Below are 27,802 nucleotides of genomic sequence, written 5' to 3' on the forward strand. Positions count from 1 at the left end.
AAGTTAATTTTCAAAACCCTCAAAAGGAAAATAAAACCACCTGCAATATCAGGACCCAGAGATAACAGTGGTTATAATTTGTTATCTATCCATTGTTTTTTTTTCTTTGCTGATTATACATACATGTAATATTCTAAAATAAAAACTGGACTGTACTTTATAGTATATTTAACTTGTTTTTCAAATGTTCTAATACTGGTGAACATATTTCTATGCCAGTCAGTATACTATTTTAATCAATTTCATTGTCTGTACGGTATTCCACTGCCAAAATCTTAATGTGAATCACGATCCTATCTTTTCCCTCTATGCATTTTTCTATGTATTTTTTTCTGATGTTACTTCAACAACTTTGTCTATCCAAACTGGTTTTAAAACTCTACATAATTCTCTACAATTTATTGGAATTGATCTACCCTTTCCCCTAGATTTCCCAGTTAGGTTACCATGTTCCTGTGAGATGACAGGACTTCAGACTTAAGACTGAAATTAGTAACGGGGTTTTCTCCCTACCATTGGGTGGGTGGGTGGGGGGGATTAAGCAAGATCTAGAACATCAGCTGTCAGATTTCCCACCCTAGAGGTGGGATTTGGAAATGAGGAGGAAAACAGTTTCATCCCTGGAGCATATATGGGAACTTTGATAAGACTCCTATAGAATTTCCAAGGAGTTACTGCTTCCCAGGGTATGAGGAATCTTTGCATCAAAAAGTAAATGTTCAAAATGCTCACTATCGTTCATGGTGAATTTTTTTGATCTGACTCTGAAAGTCTTTTGAGTTCATCAGCATGAAAAATGAGTTTCTACTGGATTTATTCAGTAGCCCACCCATATTTGCATAGAAGATAAGGGTTTGATGATACACAATTTGTTCTAGCCAAGTCACCAACTTGGAACCAGACGGCAGGAGTAAGGACTGGGATTCACTTTCATCTTTTGGACAAACAACAAAGCTCCTTGTCCTGCACATTCACACACATAGCAAGCATTTGGAAAACCTACAGTACTCCCCTTGTTAAAATGGAATCCCACTGGCTACCTAATTGATTCGCAAGTCTGCTAACTAATTCCATACTAACAGCTTAAATTAAAAGTTAATGAAACACAGTCAGGACTCCATTATATTTCACTTGTAACAACCTTTTTTTAAAAAAAAAGGGGGGGGGGAGAAAAGCGCTGGATCTTCATTAAAAGGAAGCCGTCTGGGACATGCTTCTGAGCGGGAACATGCCCACAGCCAGAAGCATTCCTCAGAACGGCCTCCCTGCCAAGTGGTGGGGAAGCCGCTTCTCTGAGGCAGGAAAGAAATCCCCACAGGTGGGGCGCCTGGGTGGCTCAGTCGTTAAGCCTCGCCTTCAGCTCAGGGCGTGACTCTCGCATTCCAGGATCAAGCCCCACATCAGGCTCCTCTGCTGTGAGCCTGCTTCTTCCTCTCCCACTCCCCCTGCTTGTGTTCCCTCTCTCGCTGGCTGTCTCTATCTCCGTCAAATACATAAAAATTAGAATCTTAAAAAAAAAAAGAAAAGAAATCCTCACAGGTACCCCGTGACCAGACTCCCCAGAGCTCCTAAGGCCACGCTGTCTGCGGCATGGCAGGGTCTGCTTGCGATGGGAAAAACCTGTTCACATAGACTACTGTGCACTTTACAACTTCACAACCCGTTCTACTATGAGGCTCACATTTGACTCACACTTACGAAGTCTAGGGGAAGCAGCGAGTGCTGTCTCCTCTGGTGACCCCCCACAAATCTGAGTAAACAGCAGCCGTTTATTTCTTCCACATAAATGAAGGTGTGTGTCAGTTCAAGGGTCAATGCCCTGATCTTCCCCTTGATCTGGTTTCCTTGTCTCAAGGCCTCGGTGGTCACCTCGGTGGTTGCCTCGCGCTGATGGTTCCCGGGTCTCCGCCTCCAGCCCTAATTTTGGTAACCTGCTGCCGCCAGGCTGCTCCACTTGGGTGTTTCCACCAGCACTTCTAATACAACATGTGCAAAATCATTCCCCATTTTCTCCCATGAAGCAAGCCTCCTGCTTGGCTTCCTTCCAACTTCAGTGGCACTGGAGGCTGGAAGCCGAGAGTTACCTTTCACATCCCTCGCTTACTCATGGTTATTTGGGATCTGAGAACAATCACAGATGCCCAGTGGAAGGTCTTGGGCAAGTCCGGAAAGTAGTGGACACTGCAGATGCTTGCCTGTGTGACTGCATGATGAATGTCTTTTTGGAAAATTATTCTGTTTTCGATCATACTGCACCTTACCATACCTTATTAACCAATCATCAGCTCTAATATTTGTTTATTGGACAAATACTCCTATAACATTTACTCTTCACGTCTGAAATCTTCCTGGCAGCCCTATTAGGAACCTATGACTGTTATCCGTCTCTTATGGATGAAGGTTAAAAGGCACAGAAAGCACAATCACCTTGCCTTGGCTAGCCTGGCTACCTGGCTTTACTTTAGATAGCATTTTTTTCCTAAACACACAGCCTTTGTTCATGCTCTTCCTGGTCTCCTCACCTCTTCCCCAAAACGCTCTTCTCTTCCCACGTTGTACAAATATATGCTGGCCTCCCCGACTCATCAAGGGCCACACCTCCTCGTGAAGACCCAGCTGTTCCAGTTCACATTAGTACTCTCCCCTCTGATGGTCTCCTCCACTTATTCTCTGTACCATGTCTGTGCTGCTGCTTGGCAAAACTACCTGTCTCATTTCCAAGTACACTAAAAGCTCCTGGAGGTCAGAGGTCATCAAGATATTCTTTTATTTTCCTCTAGTACTGAGTAAAAATATAACTGGTACTCAATATTTATTATTTAACTAAATCGAAATGGTACCTATTGCCACTATGATAAATGTTGCCAAAATGATAAATATTGCAAAAGGTGCCTTTTGCTTTTTGTAGCTACTACAAAATATACATTCTTCACTGTTCAATGAGAATAGTATATTACACACATTTGTGGGTAGAAATACTGTTTTCTTGTTTTTATTAGAACAGGGGTCAACAAATTATGGCCCAATGTCCAAATCGGTTGCACTGCCTATTTCTGTAGACAAAGTGTTAGTGGCACAATGCCATGCCCTTTATGGACTGTCTGTTGCTACTTTGACAGCTCAAGGATGTAACTGAATATTTTGCCATAGAGGCCATATGGACTATGAAATCCCAAATATTTACTATTTGGCCCTTTACCAAAAAAGTTTGCTGGTCCTTGTTTTAGACAAAAACTAAACAAAGCATCTGAACAGGAAACACTTCTGCTCACTGTTTTTATTTGAATTTACTTTTCCCTATTAATTTTCTTGACACTATCTGTATACTTTTCAAATTAAGCATCTACCTATGGTTTGGGATCAAAGTCAGAGTAAGCATAATTTGCACTGCATCACAATACCACTGCAAGTACATTAAAAAAGGAGTCTGCCAAGGTAGTGTGCCTGAAAAGTTTCTTCCCCTTTCCAAAGTTTCTCTTGACCCTCAGCATTCTGCTGTAATCCACGCCTTTGAATGTTTCACATGGTTGTAGTTAGGAAAACATTAAATCTCAGTGATTGTTAGCAGTCTGGTCAAGTTTGCTTGTTGTTACCTAGATTTTCCATGCCGGCAGAGGCAAAAAGAGATGTGAATAATAAAATCAGATAATCCCCAAGCACCTTTACCCAGTTTCAGAAGGCAGGTAGAGACAGCATTTAGCTCTAATGGATGCCAGGGGTTTTTGTTTGTTTGTTTGTTTGTGTTTTATTTGTTTATTTTCTTAAAGCAATGACAGGAAGAGTGGGCCGTCGCACTATTCATAAACAATAATGCAAAGCAGTCAGTTGATGAATTAAAATCACATATTGTCAATCTAGTGATGGATCTTTAAGTTTTGAATTTCTTTCGGTCTAGCCTCATTTTTGGCCTCTGGGAACTCTGCTGGTAGGACTGAGCTGTCTGTCTGGCACCTCATTTCTGAATCTCTCTCCTAGGAACTTGCCTAGCTACACTGCTCCTTTGATTGTGTGATTCTTACAGTCCTTGGGAGTTCTGACTCTGACTAGCAGCCCAGTGGCTGGGTCTCTACTGCCTGCTGACAGGTTTCTTCAATGTTGACAGCCTGCTCAACTCCCTCAAACCTCCAAGCAGCATCTGCTTCCACACATCCTGTCATCATGTCACCAAGTGCGCTGTGATGGGCCACCTGGCCTCTGCCTTTGGCCCTGCACCATGCTGTGGTTATCCTGACTACCGCACCAGCCACGCTCAGCCCTGCGACTGTCTCTGCCCAGCGCACAGCAGGGCTCTCCCCCTGGATGCTCCCCATTTGCCTGGCTCTCTGCATTCAACTGCGTTCCACCCAGTGTTGACTAGAGACTGGACGAGACAAAGGGAAGGAAGTAATTCCAAACCCTCCTAAGTCTTCTCAGATACCACACTATCCAACAACCACAAACCTGCTGCATATCTAGCCGGAGTCCAGTCATTTTCCTAATTTTTATTCTGCATTGCAATTATTAAAGACCCTAAGGACAAACTTACCACTCAGAAATCACATCCAACAACCTTCTTATCACAAAAGCTAGAAACAAGCCAATAAATATGTGTGGCTCTTTTTTTCTGGGTAAATATCATTATGTTGGCATCTTTAAGCATTTTTTAAAAGATTTTATTTATTTATTTGAGACAGAAAGGGAGAGAGAGAACACACACAGAGGGAGAGGGATAAGCACACTTCCCACTGAGCAGAGAGCCCAAATCAGGGCTCCATCCCAGGACCCTGAGATCACAACCTGAGCCAAAGGCAGACGCTTAGCCAACTGAGCCACCCAGGCACCCCTATGTTGGCATCTTTAAAATGTTCATTTTGAATGTTTTCATATACAGACTCGTCTCTGGTTCTTTTTAAAACAATATATACATACGTGTGTACAGCACATCATACATATAATCTTTGGCATTACCCTGGGGTTGATTCTTACAGCTAACCACTGAGTTTATCCATTGGCCGATTCTTGCTTAAGAACTGGTTTCAGAAAGGAAAAGGATCAGGTAGGGTAAGAGAGAATACTGTACAATTTTGTGTGGAAGGAAAAAATCCCAGAGTAATAAAACAGGTTAACTATGAGTACTATAAACCTTAACAAGAAACAGCAAATATTTACCTAGTTCCTAATAAAGGTACATACGGAAGAAGAAAATTGGATTAACAGCTTCAGAGTGAAACTACTAGTCAGGGACTGCAGCTCTTCAGTGATAACTTGGTGGATCAGGGGAGATGGTTAGTATGAAAAGGTTCTGCTCTGACAGATCAACTAATAAAACCATATTGAGAATTTACAGTACATTAGAAATGATGAAAAGGACGCATTGTAAAATAAAGAATTACAGAAGAAACGTGAAGATAAAGTGATAAGGGTAGTAAAAGAGGAAACGAATCTACTCGTGGTCAAGTCATTACACGCAGAATATTATGGGGAGCTACTGGAATTGAGTTCTTGGTGAAGAATGGTGCAACGGCTCTGTTGAGTGGATAGGAACTAGAAAAATGTGACAGAACAGCAAGAGTTTTCCTGCGTGGTGCATTAAAATCCAAATAAAGCACACATTCTAATAATGTGTGTTCACAGCTATCCCAGAATCCGTAAGTTAGATGACATGAAGTGTATGAGATACTCAGAGTTCACACCTGCAAACTTTAAAACCAGACAATAATCTACTATAAAAATAGGAGAATATTTTCTCCAACATTCTTTACATAGGAGAGTTCAAAATTAACAGTTTCTGAAGAAAAATGAGTGATTTCAGATCCTTAATGAAATATACAAAGAGTGAAAAGATAAAATGGCTATAGGATTCTTTTACTTCCATAGAGTAAGACAAGCAACGATGGTCTTTTAACTCAAAAGGTAATTTGGAGTAAGGGCTACACGGCAATAAACATCCAACTACTATGGATCAATCCAAATGGAACCAACCAATAGTCAGTAGGTAATTTTGGAAGAGAAGATATATTCTGACATCTGGTGTTTAATTCTTTTAGATCAATGAAAACTTCATACGATCCTCATTTTTCATGCTGAATCATATTACAATCTCATAAGCATCAAAAATACTAAATACTTAAAAATTCAGTATCAATATATTCTTATCAAGTGTTAAGAGCCAGTCTGCTTGGGATCAAATGCTAGCTCCTCCCTTCACTAGCTGGGTGACCTCAAACTGTCCCATCTCTCTGAATGCCATTTTCTCATCTGTAAAATGAAGGTAATAATGGCGTCTTTCTTATGAGGGAGGAACAAAGGAACTTATATTTTTGAGATATTTAGAGCAGTGTTTAGTATATCATCAGTACTATGTGAAGGCTTATTATGTTAACACTTGCTGAGTATCTACTGCTCTAAAAGGATCCAACAACAGCTCGTAGTTATAAGTCACACAAAGATAAGTTTAAGTGTCTACTTTGATTTTTAAAATTTATATTCTAGTTCCCATAAATGTGCCATATACATTGAATACAGTGGTTATATAAGGTACTTTGTCTGTCTATCTTAAACCATAAGCACATGAACAATTTGGATCACTTCTTAGAGACTGGGTTGTTCTTTAGGAGATGGCTCAGTGATGCATGTCTGCTAAAATGTGTCCAGCCTCCCACTGTCTTCCAATGCTAAGATTCTGTGAGTTAGAAACAAAAGGATCCTACTAATCGTTCTTTCAAACAGCAGAGACCAGAGCATTTATAGACTTCTCTAGAGAAAAAAGAAAAATACAAAAGAGGTAAGAGGAAGGAAGAGTTCTCTTGACTATGGCCTTCCTACTCATTTCCTTTTCCTTGTTCATCCCTCCCCGTGCCCTCCCTCAAACAGATGAAGTTCATCCAGGAGGGAGAAAAATGGATACAAAAGGATAGTCTCGGGTTGAGGTGAATCTGGTACCCCCCCCAGGTTCTTTGGGGCTGATTATAAAATGGTCTGAGATTATTATGAGCTGTTGGCAGACATGTCTTGTTTCCTCAAGCCATTTGGTCCCCTGACTGATGGTACGGGACTGCTGATTCAAAGGACAAGTGAGGGCAAATTAGTGTTGAATGAACAAGGTGGTGGAAGTCCAAGGAAGTGCAAAGTGCCACTGCACGTACTAACCTAAGTCCTGAACAAGTGTGATAAGGTATTGTTTTCCAAGGAAATAAATTTTTGCTAAGCTTGGGTGGGAGGGAGTATTTTCTGATCATATCAAGAAGAGAAAAGAAAAGGATGTTCTTAGATTAACAATCTCATCTGTGAACTGAGCGGGGTAGCCTTGAAGGTCTCCATAGTCCTTGCTCCCACAGATACTCTCTGAATCTATGCATAAAGCCTATTGGAACCCACTGAGTTTGTCTCCTACTGGTCTTATTTTCACCTTCCAATATCTACTGTCACACAGATATAGTGTCATCACTTACCACTTCCTACTTAAATCTACAAACCTTGAGTCTAGTTCCCCTACAGTCAGAGCCTAAGTCATGTTGAAATACACTGATGTTTGCTGATATGCTAAAGAAGGCATCCAGAGGGCATCCCTCAGGCCAAGGTAGTATTTGTACATTTTTGTGAAGCCCTGTCTCCCCCACCGCATTAATCTTGGGACAGAAACTCTATTTCAGTCCAAGGCAGCAGGAAGCCTTGTGTCAAGGCTGACCAGTGGAGCAATAAACTGGATAGTGTAGTATTTACAGTGCTCCCCCCAAATACATAGCATTTGCAGTGCTACCCCAAATACTTACAGCTTCTCTTCCATACCCACGGCCCGTAGGCCACACTGAGACTTATTCAATAGGCTTAGTCTTATGTTAACTTTACTCAGGAAAGTTGAAAAGACCCTTGGCCTGTCTCCTTTCTCTCCTACTATTTCTTGGTGAAACTCAATCAGACCTTCTGTGTGAGATTGCAGAAACTATGTGTATGTATGTGTGTGGTGGTCTCCTTGATTTTCAATGGTCCTCAGTCAAAAGCACATAAATATTTACAGTGGAAGGAAAAACTGTTACTTACGTCAGTAAATAAGCTCTGGCCGGCTTAGCTGGTGTTTAGTGCACAGAGACTAAATCTAACAAGCCAGACAGGGGGCCCCCAATTATCAGTATATAAGAATATTTAAAACGTAAAGAAACTAAGCAAAATTTTTAGCAAATCAAATCCAATCATATGTATAAAGGATTATATATCACTGTGAAGTGGGGTGTTTCAGCATTTGAAAATCAATGTAATTCAATGTATTTTAGAAAACTATACAATCATCTCAGGAGAGGCAGAGAAAGTAATGTACAAAATCCAACATCCGGATAAAAATTCTCAGTAAACTAGGAAAAGGAAGTAACTTCTTTAACCTGATAAAGGATTTTTATGAAAAACCACAGCTAACATCATACTTAACAGTGAAAGACTGAAGAGCTTCTCCTTAACATCAAGAACAAGGCAAAAATGCCCATTCTCACCGCTTCTATTCAACATTTTATTAAAAGCTTTGCCAATGCAAATATGGCAAGAAAAAAAATAGTAGGCATCTAGTTTGTAAGAAGTAAAACTGTCTTTTTTTGGAAAACACTAGAATCCATGTAGAAAAACTTATGAAATTTACAAAAGAGATACTAGAATAAGTTTAGCAAGGTTGCAGCTTACAAGGTCAATATACAGAAGTCAATTTTATTTCTATAGATCAAAAATGAACAATCAGAAATTGAAATTAAAAACAATTTATAATAAAAATATAAACTACTTAGGAATAAATCTAACAAGAGATGCACAAGACCTATCTACTGAAAACTATAAACACAGCTCAGAGAAATTAAAGAAGACCTAGTAAATGGACAGATATACTTTGCTTATCAGTCAGAAGACTCAATGTTTCTTAAAGATGTCAATTCTCTGAACTTGATCTATTTTTTTTTAACTTTTTTTTTTAAATTTATTTGACAGAGATAGAGACAGCCAGCGAGAGAGGGAACACAAGCAGGGGGAGTGGGAGAGGAAGAAGCAGGCTCATAGCGGAGGAGCCTGATGTGGGGCTCGATCCCAGAATGCCGGGATCTTGCCCTGAGCTGAAGGCAGACGCTTAAGGACTGCGCCACCCAGGGGCCCCTGAACTTGATCTATTGATTCAACATAATCTCAATTCAAATCCCAGCAGGCTTTTTGATAGAAATGACAAGCTGATTCTAAAATTCATGTAGAAATGCAAAGGACCTAGAATACACAAAACAACAGTGAAACAACAAAAAGAAAAGACTAATATGATATGGTTTCAAGGGGTACTATAAAGCTACAGTAGTCAAAACAGTGCAGTACTGGCATAAAGGTAGGTAAACAGACCTACAGAACAGAACGAAGAGTTCAGAAAGAGACCTATTAATATACAGACAACCAATTTTTGACAAAGTTACATAGGCAATTTAGTGGAGGAAGGATAAACTTTTTAACAACTGGTGCTGAAACACCTGAATATCCATATGCAAGAAAGACAAAGAAAAGAAAGAAAAGAAAGGAGGGAGGGAGGGAGGAAGGAAAGAAGGAAGGAAGAAGGAAGGAAATGAAAGGAAGAAAGAAAGATAGAAAGAAAAACTCAATCTGTATCTTACACCATATATAAAAATTAATTCAAAATAGATCATAAGGGAGCGCCTGGGTGGCTTGGTAGAGCATGCGCCTTGTTTTTTTTTTTTTTTGGGAGGGAGAGAATGCAGATGCATGAGTGGGAGGGAGGGGCAGAGGGAGAGGGAGAAGCAGACTTCCCACTGAGCAGGGAATCTGACAAGGGGCTCAATCCCAAAGCCCTGAGATCATGACCTGAACTGAAGGTGGACCCTTAACCGACTGAGACATCCAGGTGCCACAGAGCATGCAACTCTTGATCTGAGGGTCATGGGTTTGAGTCCCATGTTGGGCACAGAAGTTACTTAATAAAAATAATAATAAAATCTTTTTTAAAAAGACCAAAAAAACCCCCCAAATAGATAATAAGTCTGAACCCATAACATAAAACTATAACATATATGCCTAGAAGAAAACAGGAGAAAATCTTTGTGAGCTTGAATTAGGCAAGAATTCCTTACATATAACATCAAAATTATGATCCATTAAAGAAGCTGATAGATTTGACTTCATGAAAATTAAAAACTTCATCTGTCACTGTTGACAGAATTAAAAGACAGTCCACAGATAAGGAGACAATGTTTGCAAAGCATATATCTGATAAAGTTCTTGTATCTAGAATATATAAATAATATAATAAACTCAATAAGAAAACAATCCAATTTAAAAAATGGCCAAAGATTTTAACAGAGAGTTCATTAAGGAAGATATACAGATGGCAAATAAGTGTATGAAAAGATGCTGACTCATCAGTCACTAGGGGAATGCAAATTAAAATCATAATAAATACCACTACACACCTTTTAAATGGTTAAAATTAAGAAAAACTGGTGATACCAAATACTGGCTAGGATTCTGAAGTACCAGAACCCTCGTACACTGATGGTGGGAGAGTAAAACGACATACCATTCTGGAAAGCAGTTTGGTAGTTTCTTTAAAAGTTAAACATTCAGGGGTGCCTGGGTGGCACAGCGGTTAAGCGTCTGCCTTCGGCTCAGGGCGTGATCCCGATGTTGTGGGATCGAGCCCCACATCAGGCTCCTCTGCTGGAAGCCTGCTTCTTCCTCTCCCACTCCCCCTGTGTGTTCCCTTTCTCACTGGCTGTCTCTATCTCTGTCAAATAAATAAATAAAATCTTTAAAAAAAAAAAAAAGTTAAACATTCATCTATCGTATGACCTAGTCATTTCATTCCTAGTTTTTTATTTAAAAGTATAAATCCATCCAAAGATTTGTACACAAGCAGCTTTGTAATGATAAAAAAAATTAGAAACAATTTAAATATCTACTGAATTCATAAACAAATTGTGATATACATCACATGTAGAGATATGCCATATATAGTACACATATCTATAGATATGTGTCATATATGTGTGTATATGTGTCCATATGTATATATATATGTATGTAATGGAATCCTATTCATCAATAAAAAGAAATTATTATTCATGCAATGAAACATGGATATGTTTTTAATAATCATGAGTGAAAGAAGCCAGGTCAAAAAAAAAAGTACATACTGTATGATTCCATTTACACAAATCTCTAGAAAATGCCAATAAATGCATAGTGACAGGAAGTGGATCAGTAGTTACCTCAAAGGAGTGAGTAGCAGGGAGGGAGGTTCCAAGGGGTTAGCAAGAAACTTTTGAGAATGATGGATATAGTCATTATATTTGTCGTATGATATATAGACATATGTCAAAACATCAAATTTTACCCATTAGTTATGTGCTATTTATTGTAATTAAGCCTAAAAAATGTTAAAAATTATATGGAATGAAAAAAGTCAACTGGAAATGTGAATACCGTAAGACTAGAGCAATAACTTCGTGGAGTGGTAGGGAACTGGTAGATCACAGGGGAGGGGGCTCCTGGGCAAGTGGCAAAGTTCTATTTCTTGACCTGGGTGGTGATACCAGGGTGCCTACTTCACAGACATTATATATGAATTCATTACATATACAAGTTATATAATAAACTCTTTTTCTAAATAATTACTAAGCCACATATTTATGTGCCATATATTCTGTATCTGTTCTGTTTTACAATAAAAAAATTTTTTAACCCTAAAAAAAAAGTTAAGGAAATAGTGACTTGAGAGGAAGAGACACATAAAATATGACTCAGCTGATGATAGGCACATTTCCAACTTTTATTCCCAGGGCTATACAATACTGAGGAAAAGGAAATTGAAATGATACGTAGTTAAATTGAAAATGAAGTTAAATAGACTTGTTAAATGGCTGGAGCATTTAACGAACATTTCCTAAATGTTAGAGGGGAAGCCAGCTAAATGCTATCTGAAGTTGGGTGTGTACCTGTGACCTTTCAGACCTGAGTGGGAGAACAGGCAGGGAGGTGGGCAGGGAGGCAGGGTGGGGCTCAGCAGATGTTGTGGAAGCTAAGGAACAGACGTTAGTAAGAAAGAAAGGCAAAGGGCAAGAGATCGGCAGGTCTTGGCGTATTCCAGATGAAATTCATCATGGGGTAGGATAGGACCATGGTTCATAGTGCAGCCTCTAGAGTTAGACTGCTTGGGTTCCTATTTTCATTCTACCACCAAGACCAGTAACTTGCCTGCTGTCTGCCTTACTTTCCTCATTTATAAAGTAGTGACAAGGGTGTGAAATGTGGGGAAATTTAAATGAGATAATCCCTGTACAGCACTTAGAAATAGTGTCTGACGTGCAGTAAGCATGTTACCTATTGTTACAACTGCATTTTTAAACTTATCCATGTCAAATCTTAGTAGTTAAGTAAAAGAACATGATTTTAAAAAGACCTTACTGTATTCAGGCTATTTTAGGGCTTGCCATGATAAAAACCTGTGAGAAGCTCCTGCCAGGAAATCCATTTAAAGTATGTTTCATTTTGGGCTTCCTCAGACACTAGGACTTTGAGAGACAGCAGGCAGGCTGAGGTGTCCAAATCACATATGGCTTTATAAACAGCTCTTCACTTCAAGGCAATAATTTCCGGTACTTGGATCCTAAACGAAACTAATTTCATTTGTTACTGCCATATTTTCAGATAATACTCTTATACTCTAAATTCTTAGGAAAATGTCAGCCAAGCCGGCACGGAGCCCTCAGAGACAGGATGCCTCATTTTGAAACAATGACTGTTAAGGAATACTGTAAGCCCATTCCGTGTGCGGCCAGTGACAGACTCCAATGAAGGAGAGACTCGCCCTCCATCCCGCCTTTCCTCCCTCTCCCCCCTTTATTTTTCTCATCTTTCTTTTTTTTATGGGGGTATGACACCTATTGGTCTTTTGTTAGTTCTTTTATTCATTCACTCAGTATATTTATTGAGCACCTTCTAGGGCTAAGCCCTGGAAAGACAAAGATAAATGGGATGCACATTTCCTGCTTTTAAGAAGCCTGCCATCATTGGGGTGTCAAGCCTATTTATACAATGAGGACACAGACAGGCTGCGGAGAATACAATCTGAACCATGTGCGTGTATCATTCACAGAATACAGGAACCCTCTATTTATATACTTTCAACTTAAAAGCTTCTAGAGATAAGATCCAAGCCCAGCCCCCACACTCTTTGAGTGTGGTCCTTCGGTCTCGAGCATCATCAGTCTACTACTGTTTGTGTTTTGAGGATGTTTTATAATTATCAGCTCCATTTCGCAAAGTGAGAGACTTGAAAAAGACACGTAGGAAGAGGTGTACTATAAAGATGAAAGTAAGAGCAGAGATAAGAAGAAAATGGAAAGAGGGAGAAAGTGGTGTCATTTGTGGGGGATGCCTTTGGCGCTGACCCAGCAGCTACGTGCCGTTAGGAGCCTTGACTCAGGAGCGCAACAGCCTGTGTTCAAATCCCAGCTCTGTCACTTGCTAACTCTGTACCCTCAAGTATGGTATCACCCTGTGTCTCTGTTTCCTTGCCTGTAAAATGGGTAGAAAAATAGGCCTGACTCCCAGGGCTTCTGTGAGAGCTGAACGCTAGGCACACGCTATGGTTAGTAATACAGTTCCGAAGAAGAGACTCTCCATGTCGATCAACCACAGACTGACAGAGTATGTCTGTGCCAATATTTTTGCTATCAGCAGAATGGTTTATAAATGGGAAATAGGTTTCTATTTATAAAAATATATACTGCCTCCACCCTGCCCACCCCCCAATAAGTCCTAAATACCACTTTTCAGAGGGTTGCTCTTTTTTTTTTAAAGATTTATTTATTTATTTGAAAGAGAGTGAGAACATGGGGGGAGGGGCAGAGAAAGAGGGAGAGAGAATTTGTGAAGCAGACTTCGCACAGAGCACAGAGCCTTACACGGGGCTCCAACCCAGGACCCTGAAATCACAACCTGAGCTAAAACCAAGAGTCAGATGCTTAACCAACTGCACCACCCAGGTGCCCCTAGAGGGTTGCTCGTGATCAGCAAGTGACAATGGCAGGCTGCCACCTTCCCTAGATTCCAGGGGACACTGAGTGGATGCCAGAGATTGGATGACAGATGAAACTTCAAAGCGTCCAGAGACGTGCCTCTGGGCAGAGGCCACCGAACGTACAACCACGGGGAATGAACAGAGGGAAGGGGGGTAGGCCTGATGGCACCGGATGGTAGAGAATCCCAGTTGCGGGGGGGGAGGCTGGTGATGGCTGAGGCAAGTGCACCCAGAGCTAGGAACAATCCCACTGCAAAGAACTGGGCTGCGCTATACTGACTCACAGGAGGCCATGCTGGGCCTGGTGCTCTTTGAAGAATGGGGTGGTATTTGTTGGGTGTGAACGTATGGAAGCACGCTGTTTACCTGTCCTGGAACAGACACTGTTGAGCAACGATTAGGTAAGCAGGACCACACAATGGCAAGGCTGGTTGAACCCAGCTCCTGAAGGTCTCTTCCAGGCTCTGGGCAACCGTAAGTTTTTGAAGTTCAGGCAAGAGACTATGTGTCTTCATGTTCTAATTCTGCCTTTAAAACATGTCATAATATTGAATGTGTCATGCTTTGAATAGAATATTAGGCTTAACTACCTCTGCGGGAGGGGGTACTCAGACATTTTTCCATTTATTGTATTACACATGCTTTTGTCTAGAGATTCATACAAATGCATGCCAAAGGGATATGCAAATCATGTTTGAAATAAAACATGTATTCTTGAGGTAAGAATTCTGACACCCTTTGAGGAATATCTATTTGCACTATTGATTTCAGAGACTAAGTTTTGATTCTTAGGTGCTTGTTAATTGGTTCCTGACGCTCTGGCTAGATCTGAGTTTATAAAAATGGGGCTTCTATAGCACTTTGGAGACATTTGTCTAAAGTCATGGAGAACCACCTGATTTAGGGAACAGTACAAAGATCGGCTTCAACGGACAGAGAAGGCATAAAAGTAGAGAAATGACTTAGTGCTCCATGAAAACTGGAGATACTTTCTTCTCAGAGGCCAAGCTGAACACTTGGTCTTAAGTGGATTAGCTCTGGGGATCCGCACAGCACATCGATCCTGGCCCATTTCTGCAAGGACTTGTCAAGTCAGCAGGCGGTGCTGGAAAGCTGCTGGGGGGGGATTATTGATTGCGAACCCGCTACAGCTCAGCCATCAGAGCTGAGGAATGCTTACAGGAAGCACAGGGCATGGCCCCCACCTGAAGGGATACAGACTCCTCCATTCTAACCAGCAGTCAACGTCTGAAATCATACCAAATCCTTGAGCTGAGTTTGTGGGTAATCCAAGTCTGAATATTGCCAGAAAGGGCCTAACTTTAAACAACCCGTCTAGGAGTCTACGCTCTTAGTGATAGAAAGGAACCACTGTGATTGGTTTGCCAATGTATTAATGTCTCCCTCTCCCGGGACTCATCCTTGACCTTCTTTTAGGACCCCTCTTCCTTGACCCCCACCCTCGCCCACAGAGATAGTGCCATTTAACTTCAAATAGAGCAAGAGTAGATTTTGGATGCCTGCCTGTGCTTTGTATGGATGTTGCTGAAAGCTTTGCACATAGAAGGAAGTTTGTGCAGGGCCTCATTTGGGAGAGATGAAATATTTTAATAGCAGTGTTTATGTTCTCAGTCTGTAGATAACCAAAAACCAGCAAGATTTTACATCAGGCTTTGAAATGAAAAACATCACCCACTCAATGGAAACACAAATTTCATCCCTTTTGCCCTCTGGCCCTCTCAACGCTATTGGTGTTCCTCTAGATTTTCCTGCTCTCCTTGAGATTTCTGAGTCACCACAGAGGGAGACCCAACGCGATGTCTGGCCAAGTTTTGCAGGTCTCGCATTCTCAAGAAAAGCAGACTTGAAAGGTTTCCTCTCAGAGTTCCCTAGGCTCCTCAGACAGTCTGGAGCAGAAACTGTCTTGGGACCCATGATAGAGTAGACACCAGAATTGCAGCAGGCAGGGGGAGTTCAAAAGGGCAACGCCGGCCCACAGTTAAATTCTAGGCAGCAGCTTTGAGACCAGTCGGCCCTGCCTCTCACAGACGGAGGGAGAGTTCCCAGACTCCACACTCAATCTTTACCTTACAAGTTTTGCCCTTTGAGGGATTCCAGCCTGTGATTCCCAATCATTCTTCCTCTCCCTAAAGATGGGAACTTACACAGACAAAGCAAATTTTTTAATGTCACCGTGAGGACAGTTTTAACGAATGTCTCTGGATTCATGCTCGTGGGCAGACGTGTGCACATGCACACTCTTCTAAGATTAAGTGTGCTTGAAAATCTGATTTATAGAAGCAAAAACAGCTCGTTTTTAATAATTGACTGGATTAAAATAGATGTTCCTCACTGGAAAAGTCACCAATGCACACTCAAACAAAACACATACCATTCAAATTAGCTGCTTTGGCTGAACTTATTTTTATATTAATTTAGTCTGTGCTCTCCAAAAATAGAGTCTATGTTACACATTCCTGATGAAAACAATTTTAATAAACAGACTGTATGCATGTAACTCATAAACGTACAAGAGTATAAACGTTTGTAAGAAGCAATTTTTTGAAACCCACTGTCTTGAGTCTATTACATAGAACATATTTTTCTCTCTTTTCTCTAATTTTAACCTTGACCTTTATTCCGATATCCACTCTGCCACGTGTTAGGGCAAAGTATCCCAGGGACAGGGTCATTAATGTGAACATCGAGAGAGCAGCCATCACAGGCAGAGGAGCTGTCTTAGCCCTTCCTCTTTTGACACAGTTTTCAGACACTATGGTTTGTACAATTTATATGTGGCTCCCAGGGTAGGACATGATCTCAGTCAGGGATATCCAACTACACACTCTCATGGGTTGTGAAAGGGTTCTGTCAAAGATCAACAGAGATACAGATAAGGGAACAGTGAGTTCTCACGGGATGGGGATGGGAGAGGAAGTCAGGTAAACTTCACGGAGGAGGTAATATTTGACCTATGTCTTCAAGGATGAATAGGAATTTTCCAAAAGGACAAAATAGGTGGGGGAGGGATGGGAAAGATTCTAGGAGATTACAGTGCGTATGAAAGTCTGAACCATGGTGGGGATGGGTGACAGCTGGGCAATGGCTGGAGACAAGGCTAGAAAGATACAACAATAGGGTAAAAACGAGCTTTAGATTGCGGTCTTTTGCTCATTGGGATACGGGAATATTCAGAAGCAGAATGATATGACAAAATCAGACACAAGGAGTGATATAAACATCAGCATGTAAGGAAAACCCTAAATGCTGGCATTTTTGTAAAAAATAATTTATATATATTAACATAAGAAAAGTTAACAATGGGGGCGCCTGGGTGGCACGGCAGTTAAGCGTCTGCCTTCGGCTCAGGGCATGATCCCAGCGTTATGGGATCGAGCCCCATATCAGGCTCCTCCACTTTGAGCCTGCTTCTTCCTCTCCCACTCCCCCTGCTTGTGTTCCCTCTCTCACTGGCTGTCTCTGTCAAATAAATAAATAAAATCTTAAAAAAAAAAAAGTTAACAATGTTATCTGAGTATTGCAATTTCGGAGGCTATTTCTCATTTTTTAAACATTCCTAGGAGTATATATTACGTGCATAATAAAAAGGAGAAAAATCATTCAATGTGCTTGTGCAGAATAGGGGAGAAGAACTGGCTGAGAGGCAGCTCATGTGGGAAGAACCCAGTGGCTTTCTTTAGCTGACCACACACACAGTCTGTGCGAGGGAATGGCTCTGGTGGCTCAAACACCTGTGTTAAATGCAAACTTAACTAAAAGCAGCACAGGGTCTAGATTAAGGACACAGATGAGGTGGTTGTTATAATCCTAACACTTCCTTTGTTTATTAGAACAGTTCTGAAATGTTACATCCAGTTCTGGGGACCACAATTTAGAGAGCTGAAATTGAGTTCATCCGGAAGAGGACTGTCAGAATGAGGGGTATGTCGGAAAGCCAAGTCATAAAAGAAAGATTTATGATATCTTGAGATGTTTATACTGAAGAAGGGATAACTAATGGGGGTCACTCCTGCCATTTTCAAATACTTGATGACCTGCCATGTCAACGAGAGATAAAACATCCTCTAGAGTTCTCAAAACCAGAACTAATACCAATAGCTGGAAGCTACAGGGAGGCCAGTTTTGACTGGACATAGAAACAACAATTTTCAATCGCAGGGTTATGGCTAGAAGTGACCGAGATCTATCCAACAGCCTCATAGTTGACACAAGTGACTCATTTTGAGGCGCAGTGACTTATCCCCAAGACCCTTCAGCTGGTCAGTGGAAGAACAAGGGCCAGACTAATTCTCATGCCTCCAAGTCCAATACTCTTCCCCCACCCCCACCCCTCACCCCCGCCATCATGCTGCCTCCCAGCCACAGCAGATGCCCAGCAATGGTTTGGCTTTCCCAGGAAGTGGGCTCCCAGTCTCTAGATGTATCTGAGCACAGGCTGGATGACCACCTGTTTAGGCTGTTCCCAGGGAATGCCTGTGATAGGCAGGACGTTGGAATGGATAATCTCTAAGACTGCTCTCCAGTGTAAGCTACTATAATTTCAATTTGGGGGAAAAGCCTGAAGATGAGGGTTGTGTGAAAAGGGGCTCTAATATTCAGTAAAGAGAAGTCAAGTAACTTTGGAAAAGCAGCTAGAAAATGAAGGTGAAAGAAACTTCTTAGTAGTTTTCCAGTTTCTTAGCAGGGCCCACTATGGTTATTATTACTCTCATTACATTGGTACATCACTCCCACACCCCACATTTGGCAGGAACCAGGGGTGTGTTGAGTGGGGGAGAAAACTATCTTTTTGCTTTGGTCCCTACCCTGCCAACTAGAAAGTGTGATATCCCTACGGAAAGGGATTGAGTCCATATGGGTGTGCCCTGAGTAATGGCAGAATGCCACCTGGAAATCGTCACAGAACAGACTATAAAAACACTCAAAGCATTTTCATTCATTTTGACCTATGCCAAGAAAAGACTCACCCTCTTCTGCTCCCCACCTCCACCCACCACACTTAAAACAAATCCACATACCCATTAGTAACTCAGCCATTTATTTGGCTCACAATCATAGGAAAAGGGCTGAATTGCTTACCTCACTAGTTGCATATCCAGATCCTGAATCTATACTTAAAAGAATGTTCAGTACAGGATTTCCCTCATTACCAGTGAACTGTAGACGACAAATTCATTAATTAAAAGCTATTTGCTGGCTCCTGGTATGTCTGTTCTTTGGGAAGGAGATTAAGATCTGTGGCGCACAGTAAGTTGGCCTACAAAACCGGAACCCACTTCTGCAGTGTAAGCTGGCTCCAAATGTAATGTCCATAAGCATGTGACCAGATTAACCTAAGACAAAATTGTTAAATAGATGCTATGGCGATAAGACATCCTCTTCACTCTGAGTTCACTCTGCACCCTGGAGTAACTATTCATACTTGCATCACCTTGAGCCCTTTTTGGAGGCGACTTCCAGTACATTCCCTTTCTCTACTAAGATGTAGACATTCCTAATCTCACATCATCAGGGCCATGCCCTAGGCCTCCCACGGCAGCTACCAGTGACTGAAATCAACGTTCTCCTCCATTTTCATCTTCATCACCACCACCATCAGCTGCTTCTATCTATTGAACACCCTCTAGTTGTCCAAGATTGTGCTATATATTTTATGTGCATCATCTCATTAATTCATTACTTTTTAAAATTCTCATCTCTCAGATCATTGAAATAACTCACCCAAGTCAAAACTATTAAGTGCTAGAGGTGGGATTCAAGCGAGCCTTTTCTGACTCCCAAGGTTGTTAACCCCCACACTACATGAGAGGACATGGACAGAAGCCTGCCAACCGTGACAAATAGTCTTTTCTCTGATTTCTATTGGAAACTATACATTAGACATTCTATAAACCCCTGTTCCAATGAGGAAAAGTGAAGCTTGATGCAAAGATGAGGCTTGAAAGGAAGTAAACTTGGAGCCTGCTCTGACTAGGAGGAGGGCAAGGGGAAGACAAGACAGAAGGTGGTGTTTATTAATAATGGAGGACAGGAGAGATGTGGGGACCCCAGAAGCACATTAGAGAGAAAGGGGAACTTGTTTAGAGATGGTATGGTTTTACTCAGGCCCCATGGGATTGTCTGGAAGGAGTGTTGTTGCCCGACACATGGAGGTCAGTTAGAAACAGTCTGAGATAACATTCTGAGGGGGAATTTTTTGAGCCAGAAAAAAAAAAAAAAGGCACAAAATGTTCCTAAGGGCCAAGGTATAGAAAGAGGTTTCTAGCCTAGAGGTGATCTATTTATGAAATATATTTTATATTAAATATCGCGTATACTATAGAAATAAATTACCTATGGAAAAATGACACAGAAAAAAATTGGTCCTATTATAAATCATGTTCTGGGTCAAGTAACAAGAATTAGTCACTCACTCCTCTATTAATTTATTGACAAGTATTTACTGAATACTATCTTACTATTTATAAAGTGCTCTATCTATAAGAAGATATCTAGTAAACGTATTCCTTAAACGGAAAATGTGCTGCATCTCCTTCCTTCCTCCAGTAGGACAGCTGTCACCTGAGGTATATAGCGTCACAGAGAGGGGAATCTGATAAAGAGCTCTGAGGCCCCGCCAGCCTTCAGGGAAAGGGCAAAGGCAAAGAGCTTGGAAAACCTGACCGTGCCCTGACCTGAAGGAACCTGAGCTGAGATGACTTCTCTCTGGTTCTGCATTTCTGTAACTGGTGCTGACCTAAAACAAAACTTTTGCGCAGGCTATAAGGACTCCCTGTGCCAGCAGTCATTCTAATCTGAGTAGTTCTCAGGGTCTTGACTCCCTGGAGAGCATGGCCTGTCCCAACACTTACTGATACGGTACCCATAGAGCTCTCCGAGGTAAACAAGATCTTCAGCTCATCTACCAGCATTTCTCTGTAAGCATGTGATTGGTGAAAGAAAAACTAAAGTCCATCATCTACTGCACGAGTATTCAAATATTTTATACATAGTGAGGCTTAGGTGAGCCCCCATCCTGTGTGTGTGACCTGGGGCCGTGTGATGACTTTGACCCTGAGTCTCCTCATATGTGGAAAGGAGAGAATGCGTCCAGTTTGCAAGGCTCTTGTGAGAATTTGACTGAAGAAGGATACCACTTACAGTATACGACACACATAATAGGAATTCACAGTGTCTAAGAGACTGGGTCTAAATTCCTGGAAAGACCATGAAATAATTAATTTTATATATTAAAACAAGGTAGCTATGGATTTCAAGCTCCAAGATTAAAAACAGATCAAAATCTTTGTGTGAAGAATGGCATTTTTATGTGCTTTAAATTCAATCATGTTTAAGTGCTCAATAAATATGTGATATTAAGAAGCAATTTTAAATCATCAAAATTTGTAAGTACATGTATTTGAGTCTTACCTCAGTGCTTGCAATTATTATAAAATGAAAATTTTACTGAATCCTTAAAATAGACTTGTCTTTCTATCTCCCTCTCTCTCCTTCCCTCTAAATAAAAACCATGGGGAAAACAAGAATTCATTAAGAAAGAATGACTAGAATTCTAATCCTTTGCAGGTTCAGCATGATGAGAGAAACAAAAAGAATACCATATTCCTCTCCTGACACTAGGGCAGAATATTTCCTTTGGCTATTTACTAGCTATCTTACAAAGAAAGGTGCCTCGTATGATACTGTAATTCATGTGAATGTGATTTTAACTGCAGAGAGATTCTCAAAGTTTTATGTGAGGATAAAGCAGAGACTCAAGAGTGTCCCTACAGAGAAGCATAGGAACCAGGGGACTCATTGGTAAAACTTCCAGTTGGAGAAATGCTGTTGCTTGAAAGCCAAAGACAAAGTCTTTGGAAAACACTGTGGGAAAAACATATTCCATGGAAATGTGTGTCCTAAAACTTTCCCGTATGAAAAAGGAAAAGTATTCCTTCTTACCCAGCAATGATCTAATGTATAAATAGCTTAAGAATGAGAAAAAAGAACTTCAGAGAGATTTTATGTTTAGATCCAAGCTTGACTTTTGTGAGCCCTTGGACTTCTAATCTGTTCTTTGGTCAAAAGAGTGTCTGAGAATTAAAAATGCATTAGATATTATTCTGAAGATCACGTGGCACATTTTCCCTTCTTGGTAATTCCTATTGCCTTATTGAGGTTGAATCATGGACACTTCTCAAGAAAGGCAGGACTCAGTGGATGACAAGAAATGCTCAGCTCCGACTTTCAAGATTTTTCAAGTTACAAGAGAAACAACAGGCATGAGTGTTCTGGATTTCAGGTTCAAGAACCAAGGCACCTGAGGGAGAAAAGAGAAGTCTTTTCTTGGTCTCCCATAGGTAGGCAATGAATACCCAGACTCAATCTTGGGACACTGAGGACTGAGAACTTTCCAGTATGCTCATGAGTGAGGCAGATGTTAGACCTGGTATAAGGAGTAGCTTCTCTCCTCAGAGGGAGGTGGGTAAAAGTCCCTCCTGGGCAGGGGGAATATTTCTCTGAAGAAATTTCGAGGTGATCAGACTAAGGGACTTTGGTCCCTTTTCACATACTCCGTACCCCGTGCTTCCCTAGGCCTCATGTGAGAGGGGAGGAAGAGCAGGAAAGAGATATAAAAATCTCAGGTTGAGGGGAAATCCAAAATCAGAAAGGCCCCACACTGCAATTTGGTACTTGGAAGTAGGTCACCCAGCCTCAAGCCAAAAGGAATTAGTCACAGTTGAGTAGCAAAAGGGATGGGTGTGTTTAGACTCTCTCCCTGCTCCCCCAGTGCCCAGAGCCAGAGCAGCATGAGGGAGAGTCAGAATATGTTTCCAGATGCTCCAGTGGATCTGAGATGAGAAGGCCTAAGATCCCAAAGATCCTGGAGTCAAGATGAGGAGGGCAAAGGATGTGCAGAGTTTGAGGCTAGAAGGCAGAGTAGGTTTCCAACAGGGACAGAGGCTAACACCCAGAGAACAAGCACAGAGGGAAAAGCCATCTCAGTGAAGGCCAGGTCAGACCAGAAGGGCCTTCCCCTGCACCACAATACTGTACAGCTCTCCTCTCGTCACAGGTTCTTCCTGCCTCACAGAAAAGAGGACAAGATGGATGGGTGGGGTCCTTTGAGACAGAGTATTTACCCCAGAGAGATCGAGCTAACCTGGAAAAGACTACATTTGAAACAGAAGTGACTCTTTGAATAGGTGAGCTCTGGTCGAAGTCCCTTTTCATCAAGTAGAGCAAGTTGAATTCATTCGTACGTTATAAATAAAGGTGCTTTTCTACCAATGGATGGTTGTAGATTTTAAAAACCTACTACATATGACTATTTAGTGGGTTACTGAACTGGAGAATTGGAGAAAGGGTAAGATTGGTGGGGTCAGTATAACCAGCACACATTGTTTTTAGAGTTTTAATCTACGAAATCCCTTTGCATGGGCCTTGCTCATTGATCTGCAGTCTAGCATTTATTATTTGGTGAGAGAAACTAGGGATTTAAACTATGCACAAGTGGGGTATGTGGGAGGAAAAAAAAATTTTTTAAACCTTTTAAATTTACTGTTCGTGGTTACAAGTTTCCTTAGGAGACATAATATTTTTTTTTCTCCGTCTAAAAAAATAATTTGGACCAACCTCAAAAAAGCTGGGTTTAATGTTTCCCCAACTGTTTCCAAGCAGACTAAAATACCAACAAATTCATATCCACAGGGAGAGGTTTACGGTTCACCAAGTTTGCATGATTCATGCTGAAGAGCTTCCACGCCTGAGATGCACGATGTACCTTCTGAATGCAACGCATGGAGCACAGACCACAGCCCAGGATTCTTTACAAAGGCTGCCTGACGGGAGGGGGCTCTCTGCTGAGAAAGTGGAGTCGCTTTTGAAAGGGAGACAAGAGCAAGAGAACGGGCAATATTTCACATTCACTTTTGATCTGCACCAGAAAAGCATTCTGGTGGCAGCTTCAGGAATTTGAGAGTGAGATCAATCTCAGGGCCAACAATGTCAGATGCTTATTTACATCCTTTCGGAAGCAACAGTTCTTGAGGCAGAAAACAGGAGTTGCAACCCTGTTTTCCAATAAGGTAAAGTCAGGAAAAAGTCATCAGGATAGCAGAGCCATGCTCAAATCTGTCAGAGTTAGAGAATATAATGCATGTGAAAGAGCATTTTAAATGGCCCATATGATTGCATAAGTAATTTTGTGAAAATTATTTCACAAAGTGGTATGATATTATCAGTTACTATTGCTAATATTTTCACTTTCAGTCATCAGCAGCTCCAAGAGGCCAGAGATCACTGGTCACACATCCACCTGCTGGGGTCCCTCTGGCCATGGGGGAAATGCAGAGGCTTTGAGGTCTAATTACTAATACATGGCTGTGCTCTCAGACTAACTTCTTCTTTTTCCCTTTTCTTCATGTAAACTAAAAACATATTTATATGGCTTTACAGTTTTCCAAAATCACCAGATCTTCCAAATACATATTTGGCCCTCAAATACAGTTGGAGCTCAGCCAAAACAAAAAAATGGGGGGGTAGTTTCCTCAACTCTCCCGTTGTTCCCCTTTATCCCTAGCTGGATAGAACATAAGATCTTACCTTAGCCAATGGACCTATAATTCTCCTTCAAACTTCCATGGGGATCACTGACTTCTTTCTTTCAGAAAATGGCAAGATAATTTCTTGAAGCAGAGTAATGGATGTAAGTTGTTCTCCTAATAGAATACGCAAATCATGTCTTTTGTTTCTTTTTTGTTTAGAGAGAGAGAGAGAACCTCTGCATGAGCATGGGAGAGGGGCAAAGGAAAAGGGAGAGAGAATCCCAAGCAGACTCCACGCTCAGCTCAGAGCCCACCGCGGGGCTCAATCTCACGACCCTGAGATCATGACCTGAGCCGAAATCAAGAGTCATCTGACTCTTAACTGAATGAGTCACCCAGGTGCCCCTCAAGTCATCTCTTAAGGTTTGTATTATTATTCCAAATCATTACATGGGCATCTGATGCAAATGATGCTAACATGACCCTTTGGCAATGCTGATGCCACTAAATCCAGGCCACAGATTCAGTAAAGAACTCGGTAAACTGAAGGGCCATTTAAGCCTTTCAGGCTTTTATTCCAAGATATTTCTCTAACTTGGAAACACAGTTCTTTGGAGTTTAAAGGTCTCACCTTGCAGATAAGAAATCTGAGGAACTCAACCTTTGCAGCTGGGTATTACGTTATCTTCCTGTGTGTCTTCACAGTCCATCCTGTGAGACTTGTTTAGGCTCGCTGTGTCCAGCTCTTACCTTCCCTTTTCTTTCCTCAACACACTTCACTCAGGTTTTTATCTCCACTCTCCTTGGAAGTTTCAGTTGCCAATGTCAATAAGGACCTCCATCTTGCCAAATCCAAAAGATAATTCTCAGTCCTCTGTTTTGTTTTGTTTTGCTTTGTTTTTAAGCCACTTAGCGCTGTATTGACAGAGTTGATCATCCATTTCTTCTCTCCTCGAAACACTTTCCTCATGCGACACCCCCTCTCCTGTGTTTCTCCTGTCTTACCAGGTGTTTCTTCACATTTCTTTCCAGACCTCTACATGTTGGCGTGTGTCAAGCTCAGTTCTCCCACCTCCTCTCTCCTCTCCACACACATTCACTCCCTTACAAGACAACATGTGGTCTCATGGCCTTAAATGCTACCTTTCTGGTAGTATCTCTCAGATTTTTAGCTCTAGTTCCACATCTTTGTGATTTTTATTTCCAACCGTCTACTTCACATTTCTATGTGAAAATGTGTAATAATGCCCCAAACTTAACACAGTCAAAACAGAACTCTTGACTCCCTCCCACCCTCCAAACTGTTACCCCTTTACTGTTTACCATATCCATAAATACCACTTTTCACCCAGTTCTTAGAACCAAACCCAGGAGTCATCCTTGATTCTTTTCTTTCCCTTCCATACCAAATGCTATCCCTCAGAAAATCCTGCTGCCCAGCTTCTGAACGCCCAGCATGTCTATGCCCTCCACTGACTACCAGCACCCTCACAAGCCAGCATCAGTGTTTGCCCCAACTACAATAATCTATCAAGTGGTCTTCCTTTTTTCCTTGCTATGTCCAACCTACTCTCCATGCAGCTGCCAGAAAGAGATTTTAAAAATTAAATTAGATCATATAACTTCCTTGCTGAAAATTTTCCTGTAGCTTCCCATCCTACTTTGAATAAACACCCGACTCCTTACCCAGGCCCACCAATCTCCTGCTCATTTCTCCAATTTCATCTTCCACCTCTATCCCTCTTTCCTGACATGCTCTAACCATTCTGATGGCCTTTCTGTCATCTCTCTTACTCTCAGCTCCCACACATCAAGCTCCTTTATACCACAGAGCTTTTAAACTTGGTCTTTGTCTGCTGCTAATGTTCTTCCCCGAGATCCTCGCGTGGTCTGCTCTTTTCACATCACCCAAGTCTTAGCTCAGTGTTTACTTCCCTGACCCTCCACCTGAAATAAATCCCCCTGTATCATTCTCTCTATATCCCTCTACTCTGTCTTTTTCTCCTTAGTACTCATCAATACTCAAAAGCATATTGTTTAGTGGTTGTTTATCTATTGTCTCTCCAACTAAAATGGAAGCTTCGTTAGGGTGGAGGCTTTGTCTTGAGCATGGTTCTACCCTCCATGCCCAGGATAGTGCTTAGCGCAGCCGAGCAGTGACCCGTGCACACCGGGACCTCACCGAACATATGTACAGTGTATGGATGAATGACTTTGAGCCATACGTTGTTTAGGACGATGGCAGTGAGTCAGTGAGGTGGGTATAACACATTTTACTCTGAGGTATTCTATGATATTTTGGTTGAATCCTGATTTTTGATCCTGCCTAAAATCATACAACTATTGTTCTTCAGAATGTTCTCATATCAAAATCATCACCATGTAATAAAGCTTAAGAAGCACCAGAACGGAAAATAACAGTCAGCATAATTTAGCAGTATTTGGAAAGCAATACTTGGAAAACCACAATTAGGATCTTATCTCAGATTTGTTCTGGAAGACATTAATAGTCATTTTACTTCAGAGCACAGAGGAATTTGCATTCAGATCGACTCATTTGAATAAACATAAATGCAATCATTACTTAGGCACATGAAATAAGCAATATGACAAAAGGAAGTACACTAAACAGTATACTCATAATAATCTTAACTAAGTAAGGATGACTAAAACTGTAAAAATCCAGAAGAGATCAGCACTGATAACTTGCCAAAAAAAAGTTAGTAGTGGAGAGGCTTCTCAGATACAGATGAGCTGTGATTTCTTAATAAGGTTTATATACATTTCAGCTTCCTCTAACCATCAAAGAAGAAAAACACTGATGCTGTCTTATTAAATTTATACAAAGACAATTACTATAGGCTCCAAACATTCAAGGGAGATAAAATTCTTGTCAAACAAAAAAAGCTTTGGACTTTTTAATCCTTAAGTTTCCTTTGAAGTATCTTTATTACTGCTTATTTGAGTATACATGTCATATAATATGTATTTGTTGTATAACATGTCCCCAGAATAGACTGGCTTAAAACAATAATAAGCATGTATTGCCTCATTGTTTCTGTGGGGCAGGAATTTGGCGGTGTTCTAGCTGGTTGGTTCTGGCTCAGCTTCTCTTACAAGGTTGCAGCCACGCCGGCCATGGCTGCAAGAGACAGTCCCAAAGTGGTTCACGCACATGGCTGGCCAATTGGTGCTGGTTGTGGGTGGGAGGCCCCATCCCTATCCATGC

At 41.2% G+C, this 27,802-nt stretch overlaps 1 protein-coding gene across 3 annotated transcripts in view; it reads right to left on the minus strand.

Annotated features, from left to right (window-relative positions):
* The window catches only part of LOC109489461 (palladin-like), a 228,795-nt gene that overhangs the window by 81,668 nt on the left and 119,325 nt on the right, over positions 1–27,802 (minus strand). The gene's annotated exons all lie outside the window — the stretch shown is intronic.

This window comes from Ailuropoda melanoleuca, chromosome 5, assembly GCF_002007445.2.
Source record: "Ailuropoda melanoleuca isolate Jingjing chromosome 5, ASM200744v2, whole genome shotgun sequence".
Taxonomy (NCBI): Eukaryota; Metazoa; Chordata; class Mammalia; order Carnivora; family Ursidae; genus Ailuropoda; species Ailuropoda melanoleuca.